Source organism: Nerophis ophidion, linkage group LG13, assembly GCF_033978795.1.
Source record: "Nerophis ophidion isolate RoL-2023_Sa linkage group LG13, RoL_Noph_v1.0, whole genome shotgun sequence".
Taxonomy (NCBI): Eukaryota; Metazoa; Chordata; class Actinopteri; order Syngnathiformes; family Syngnathidae; genus Nerophis; species Nerophis ophidion.
In genome coordinates, this window is record NC_084623.1 from 57,340,200 (window position 1) to 57,347,699 (window position 7,500).

The window sequence follows — 7,500 nt, forward strand, 5'->3', positions numbered from 1 at the left end:
ATACACACTTTAATAAATGGCCAGAAATAGCCAATTTGCTCAATTTACCTTTAATAAATAAATCTATATATATATAAAAAATGCGTATTTCTGTCTGTTATTCCGTCGTATATTTTTTTTCCTTTTAGGGAAGGTTTTTTGTAGAGAATAAATGATGAAAAAACACTTAATAGAACGGTTTAAAAGAGGAGAAAACAGGAAAAGAATGAGAATTAAATTTTGAAACATAATATATCTTCAATTTCGACTCTTTAAAATTCAAAATTTAACCAAAAAAAAAGAAGAGAAAAACTAGCCAATTCGAATGTTTTTGAAAAAATAAAAATAAAATATTTATGAAACATCATTAGTCATTTTTCCTGATTAATTTTAGAGTTTTGATGACATGTTTTAAATAAGTTAAAATCCAATCTGCACTTTGTTAGAATATATAACAAATTGGACCAAGCTATATTTCTAACAAAGACAAATCATTATTTCTTCTAGATATTATATATTAGTGCAAAGGGCTCCCAGTTTGATACACACTTAAATAAATGGCCAGAAATAGCCAATTTGCTCAATTTACCTTTAATAAATAAATCTAAAAAAAATAAATTCTGTCTGTTATTCCGTCGTACATTTTTTTTCCTTTTAGGGAAGGTTTTTTGTAGAGAATAAATGATGAAAAAAACACTTAATTGAACGGTTTAAAAGAGGAGAAAACACGAAAAAAATTAGAATTAAATTTTGAAACATAATTTATCTTCAATTTCGACTCTTTAAAATTCAAAATTCAACCAAAAAAAAAGAGAAAAACTAGCCAATTCGGATGTTTTTGAAAAAATAAAAAATAAATATTTATGGAACATCATTAGTCATTTTTCCTGATTAATTTTAGAATTTTGATGACATGTTTTAAATAAGTTAAAATCCAATCTGCACTTTGTTAGAATATATAACAAATTGGACCAAGCTATATTTCTAACAAAGACAAATCATTATTTCTTCTAGATATTATATATTAGTGCAAAGGGCTCCCAGTTTGATACACACTTAAATAAATGGCCAGAAATAGCCAATTTGCTCAATTTACCTTTAATGAATAAATCTAAAAAAAAATAATTCTGTCTGTTAATCCGTTGGACATTTTTTTTCCTTTTAGGGAAGGTTTTTTGTAGAGAATAAATTATGAAAAAAACACTTAATAGAACGGTTTAAAAGAGGAAAAAACACAAAAAAAACGAGAATTAAATTTTGAAACTTAATTTATCTTCAATTTCGACTCTTTAAAATTCAAAATTCAACCAAAAAAAAAGAAGAGAAAAACTAGCCAATTCGAATGTTTTTGAAAAAATAAAAATAAAATATTTATGGAACATCATTAGTCATTTTTCCTGATTAATTTTAGAGTTTTGATGACATGTTTTAAATAAGTTAAAATCCAATCTGCACTTTGTTAGAATAAATAACAAATTGGACCAAGCTATATTTCTAACAAAGACAAATCATTATTTCTTCTAGATATTATATATTAGTGCAAAGGGCTCCCAGTTTGATACACACTTAAATAAATGGCCAGAAATAGCCAATTTGCTCAATTTACCTTTAATGAATAAATCTAAAAAAAATAAATTCTGTCTGTTATTCCGTCGTACATTTTTTTTCCTTTTAGGGAAGGTTTTTTGTAGAGAATAAATTATGAAAAAAACACTTAATAGAACGGTTTAAAAGAGGAGAAAACACAAAAAAATGAGAATTAAATTTTGAAACATAGTTTGTGTTCAATTTCGACTCTTTAAAATTCAAAATTCAACCGAAAAAAAGAAGAGAAAAACTAGCCAATTCGAATGTTTTTGAAAAAATAAAAATAAAATATTTATGGAACATCATTAGTCATTTTTCCTGATTAATTTTAGAGTTTTGATGACATGTTTTAAATAAGTTAAAATCCAATCTGCACTTTGTTAGAATATATAACAAATTGGACCAAGCTATATTTCTAACAAAGACAAATCATTATTTCTTCTAGATATTATATATTAGTGCAAAAGGCTCCCAGTTTGATACACACTTAAATAAATTGCCAGAAATAGCCAATTTGCTCAATTTACCTTTAATGAATAAAACAAAAAAAAAAAAATTCTGTCTGTTATTCCGTCGTACATTTTTTTTCCTTTTAGGGAAGGTTTTTTGTAGAGAATAAATGATGAAAAAAACACTTAATAGAACGGTTTAAAAGAGGAGAAAACACAAAAAAAATGAGAATGAAATTTTGAAACATAATTTATCTTCAATTTCGACTCTTTAAAATTCAAAATTCAACCAAAAAAAAAGAAGAGAAAAACTAGCCAATTCGAATGTTTTTGAAAAAATAAAAAAAAAATATTTATGGAACATCATTAGTCATTTTTCCTGATTAATTTTAGAGTTTTGATGACATGTTTTAAATAAGTTAAAATCCAATCTGCACTTTGTTAGAATATATAACAAATTGGACCAAGCTATATTTCTAACAAAGACAAATCATTATTTCTTCTAGATATTATATATTAGTGCAAAGGGCTCCCAGTTTGATACACACTTAAATAAATGGCCAGAAATAGCCAATTTGCTCAATTTACCTTTAATGAATAAATCTAAAAAAAAATAATTCTGTCTGTTAATCCGTTGGACATTTTTTTTCCTTTTAGGGAAGGTTTTTTGTAGAGAATAAATTATGAAAAAAACACTTAATAGAACGGTTTAAAAGAGGAAAAAACACAAAAAAAACGAGAATTAAATTTTGAAACTTAATTTATCTTCAATTTCGACTCTTTAAAATTCAAAATTCAACCAAAAAAAAAGAAGAGAAAAACTAGCCAATTCGAATGTTTTTGAAAAAATAAAAATAAAATATTTATGGAACATCATTAGTCATTTTTCCTGATTAATTTTAGAGTTTTGATGACATGTTTTAAATAAGTTAAAATCCAATCTGCACTTTGTTAGAATAAATAACAAATTGGACCAAGCTATATTTCTAACAAAGACAAATCATTATTTCTTCTAGATATTATATATTAGTGCAAAGGGCTCCCAGTTTGATACACACTTAAATAAATGGCCAGAAATAGCCAATTTGCTCAATTTACCTTTAATGAATAAATCTAAAAAAAATAAATTCTGTCTGTTATTCCGTCGTACATTTTTTTTCCTTTTAGGGAAGGTTTTTTGTAGAGAATAAATTATGAAAAAAACACTTAATAGAACGGTTTAAAAGAGGAGAAAACACAAAAAAATGAGAATTAAATTTTGAAACATAGTTTGTGTTCAATTTCGACTCTTTAAAATTCAAAATTCAACCGAAAAAAAGAAGAGAAAAACTAGCCAATTCGAATGTTTTTGAAAAAATAAAAATAAAATATTTATGGAACATCATTAGTCATTTTTCCTGATTAATTTTAGAGTTTTGATGACATGTTTTAAATAAGTTAAAATCCAATCTGCACTTTGTTAGAATATATAACAAATTGGACCAAGCTATATTTCTAACAAAGACAAATCATTATTTCTTCTAGATATTATATATTAGTGCAAAAGGCTCCCAGTTTGATACACACTTAAATAAATTGCCAGAAATAGCCAATTTGCTCAATTTACCTTTAATGAATAAAACAAAAAAAAAAAAATTCTGTCTGTTATTCCGTCGTACATTTTTTTTCCTTTTAGGGAAGGTTTTTTGTAGAGAATAAATGATGAAAAAAACACTTAATAGAACGGTTTAAAAGAGGAGAAAACACAAAAAAAATGAGAATTAAATTTTGAAACATAATTTATCTTCAATTTCGACTCTTTAAAATTCAAAATTCAACCAAAAAAAAAGAAGAGAAAAACTAGCCAATTCGAATGTTTTTGAAAAAATAAAAATAAAATATTTATGGAACATCATTAGTCATTTTTCCTGATTAATTTTAGAGTTTTGATGACATGTTTTAAATAAGTTAAAATCCAATCTGCACTTTGTTAGAATAAATAACAAATTGGACCAAGCTATATTTCTAACAAAGACAAATCATTATTTCTTCTAGATATTATATATTAGTGCAAAGGGCTCCCAGTTTGATACACACTTAAATAAATGGCCAGAAATAGCCAATTTGCTCAATTTACCTTTAATGAATAGATCTAAAAAAAATAAATTCTGTCTGTTATTCCGTCGTACATTTTTTTTCCTTTTAGGGAAGGTTTTTTGTAGAGAATAAATGATGAAAAAAACACTTAATAGAACGGTTTAAAAGAGGAGAAAACACGAAAAAAATGAGAATTAAATTTTGAAACATAGTTTGTCTTCAATTTCGACTCTTTAAAATTCAAAATTCAACCAAAAAAAAAGAAGAGAAAAACTAGCCAATTCGAATGTTTTTGAAAAAATAAAAATAAAATATTTATGGAACATCATTAGTCATTTTTCCTGATTAATTTTAGAATTTTGATGACATGTTTTAAATAAGTTAAAATCCAATCTGCACTTTGTTAGAATATATAACAAATTGGACCAAGCTATATTTCTAACAAAGACAAATCATTATTTCTTCTAGATATTATATATTAGTGCAAAGGGCTCCCAGTTTGATACACACTTAAATAAATGGCCAGAAATAGCCAATTTGCTCAATTTACCTTTAATGAATAAATCTAAAAAAAATCAATTCTGTCTGTTATTCCGTCGTACATTTTTTTTCCTTTTAGGGAAGGTTTTTTGTAGAGAATAAATGATGAAAAAAACACTTAATTGAACGGTTTAAAAGAGGAGAAAACACGAAAAAAATGAGAATTAAATTTTGAAACATATTTTTTCTTCAATTTCGACTCTTTAAAATTCAAAATTCAACCGAAAAAAAAGGAGATGAACTAGCTAATTGGAATCTTTTTGAAAAAATTTAAAAATAATTTATGGAACATCATTAGTCATTGTTCCTGATTAAGATTATTTTTAGAATTTTGATGACATGTTTTAAATAAGTTAAAATCCAATCTGCACTTTGTTAGAATATATAACAAATTGGACCAAGCTATATTTCTAACCAATTTCTTCTAGCTTTTCCAGAACAAAAATTTTAAAAGAAATTCAAAAGACTTTGAAATAAGATTTAAATTTGATTTTACGGATTTTTTAGATCTGCCAGAATATTTTTTTTTAATTTTAATCATAATAAGTTTGAAGAAATATTTCACAAATATTCTTTGTCGAAAAAACAGAAGCTAAAATGAAAAATTAAATTAAAATGTATTTCTTATTCTTTACAATAAAAAAGTAAATTTACTTGAACATTGATTTAAATTGTCAGGAAAAAAGAGGAAGGAATTTAAAAGGTAAAAAGGTATATGTGTTTAAAAACCCTTTTTAAGGTTGTATTTTTTTCTCTAAAATTGTCTTTCTGAAAGCTATGAGAAGCTAAGTAAAAAAACAAATTAATTTATTTCAACAAGTGAAGACCATCCATCCATTCATTTCCTACCGCTTATTCCCTTTCGGGGTCGCGGGGGGTGCTGGCGCCTATCTCAGCTACAATCGGGCGGAAGGCAGGGTACACCCTGGACAAGTCACCACCCAGACCAAGTCTTTAAAATATTTTCTTGGATTTTCAAATTCTATTTGATTTTTGTCTCTCTTAGAATTAAAAATATCCAGCAAAGCGAGACTAGCTTTTTAGTAAATAAATACAATTTAGAAAATAGAGGCAGCTCACTGGTAAGTGCTGCTATTTGAGCTATTTTTAGAACAGGCCAGCGGGCACCGTGTTGGTGACCCCTGCTCTAGACTAATGATTTAATCCCATACTAAGCTACGCTAAGCGGGGACAAGAACTTAAGTGTAAAAGTTATTCTACAAAAAAGTGAAGTATATTTATATAGCACTTTTTCTCTAGTGACTCAAAGCGCTTTACATAGTGGAACCCAATATCTAAGTTACATTCAAACCAGTGTGGGTGGCACTGGGAGCAGGTGGGTAAAGTGTCTTGCCCAAGGACACGACGGTAGTGACTAGGATGTCGGAAGCAGGAATCGAACCTGCAACCCTCAAGTCTCTGGCACGGCCACTCTACCAACCGAGCTGCAAAAGAAATTAAGTGGAAACAATAGAAATACAGGGAAATAAAGGTCCAAGCCGTCTCTGAAATGGTGGCCCGTCTCTCATGCTTTTATCCGCCTCGGTTGCCAAGCCTTGACAGGAAGGGAAACTGAAAGTTAACACCTCCTTTTTAACTCTCTCTCCAGGCTGGTCATTCATGTAACTGACAACTGGGCTTTATCAGAAAACAATTTTAAAACCATTTTATGCTCAACACACACACGTACACATACACACACACACACACACACGCGCGTTGCTAGCTCAATACCCTTTACCGAGCATCCATTTTTAAATGCTTCTGCTTCTCCTGATCTGCGGCAACAACTGCATGCCTAATGATGTTCTTGGTCTGCAGAACGGTGGTAGAAGTACTTTGTCAAGTCACGTTATTGTAGCCTGAGCACCAACCAGCAAACATTATGTCATATTATTACACCGGGGCCTTTGGATTTCATTTTGCGGTCCAATAAATAAGAGCGTCTCGAGTTTGACTCTTGGATTCCGAGATCTGCTGACAGACAACAATTCTCTGCCGAAAGGGTTTGGAACGACAATAATATACTTATCAGTCATACAATCAGGACTTTTACGTGCTATTCTCGGAACAAATATACTCTAAAATGTAGGATAAAAATTAGTTATACTTGCTATCGGAATTTGTAGGAATGTGTTATATGTTTGGGTACCGTATTTCCTTGAATTGCCGCCGGGTATATAGTATGCGCCTGACTAGAATTACTGTCGGGTCAAACTCGTTTCACAAAATAATTAGCGAATGCTTAGCATGACCGCCGGCTCAGGATTAACGCCGAGTCAAACTCGTTTCGCAAAATATAATTTTTAGTAGCGCATGTCTAGAATTTCCACCGGGTCAAACTCGTCACGTCACGAGTGACACTTCACCTGTCATCATTTTCAAAATGGAGGAATCTGATTTCAATCATTTGAAATCGCATAAAGGGAAGAAGATTAAGAGGACGGCGTGGCGCAGTGGGGAGAGTGGCCGTGTGCAACCCGAGCGTCCCTGGTTCAATTCCCACATAGTACCAACCTCGTCACGTCCGTTGTGTCCTGAGCAAGACACTTCACCCTTGCTCCTGATGGGTGCTGGTTGGCGCCTTGCATGGCAGCTCCCTCCATCAGTGTGTGAATGTGTGTGTGAATGTGGAAGTAGTGTCAAAGCGCTTTGAGTACCTTGAAGGTAGAAAAGCGCTATACAAGTACAACCCATTTATCATTTATTCAGTAGGATTTCAAGTCCAAGCTATTGAATATGCTAAAAACAACAGTAAGCAGCTATGTTTTATTAATATACCGTAGCTGCGTGTGTCAAATATGAGTCATTAAATGACTCCCGCCTCCTGGTGGTAGAGGGCGCTAGTGATCCTTCTTGCGACTACTCG

At 30.0% G+C, this 7,500-nt stretch overlaps 1 protein-coding gene across 4 annotated transcripts in view; it reads right to left on the reverse strand.

Annotated features, from left to right (window-relative positions):
• The window catches only part of gria4a (glutamate receptor, ionotropic, AMPA 4a), a 330,120-nt gene that overhangs the window by 282,974 nt on the left and 39,646 nt on the right, over positions 1-7,500 (reverse strand). The window lies entirely within an intron of this gene.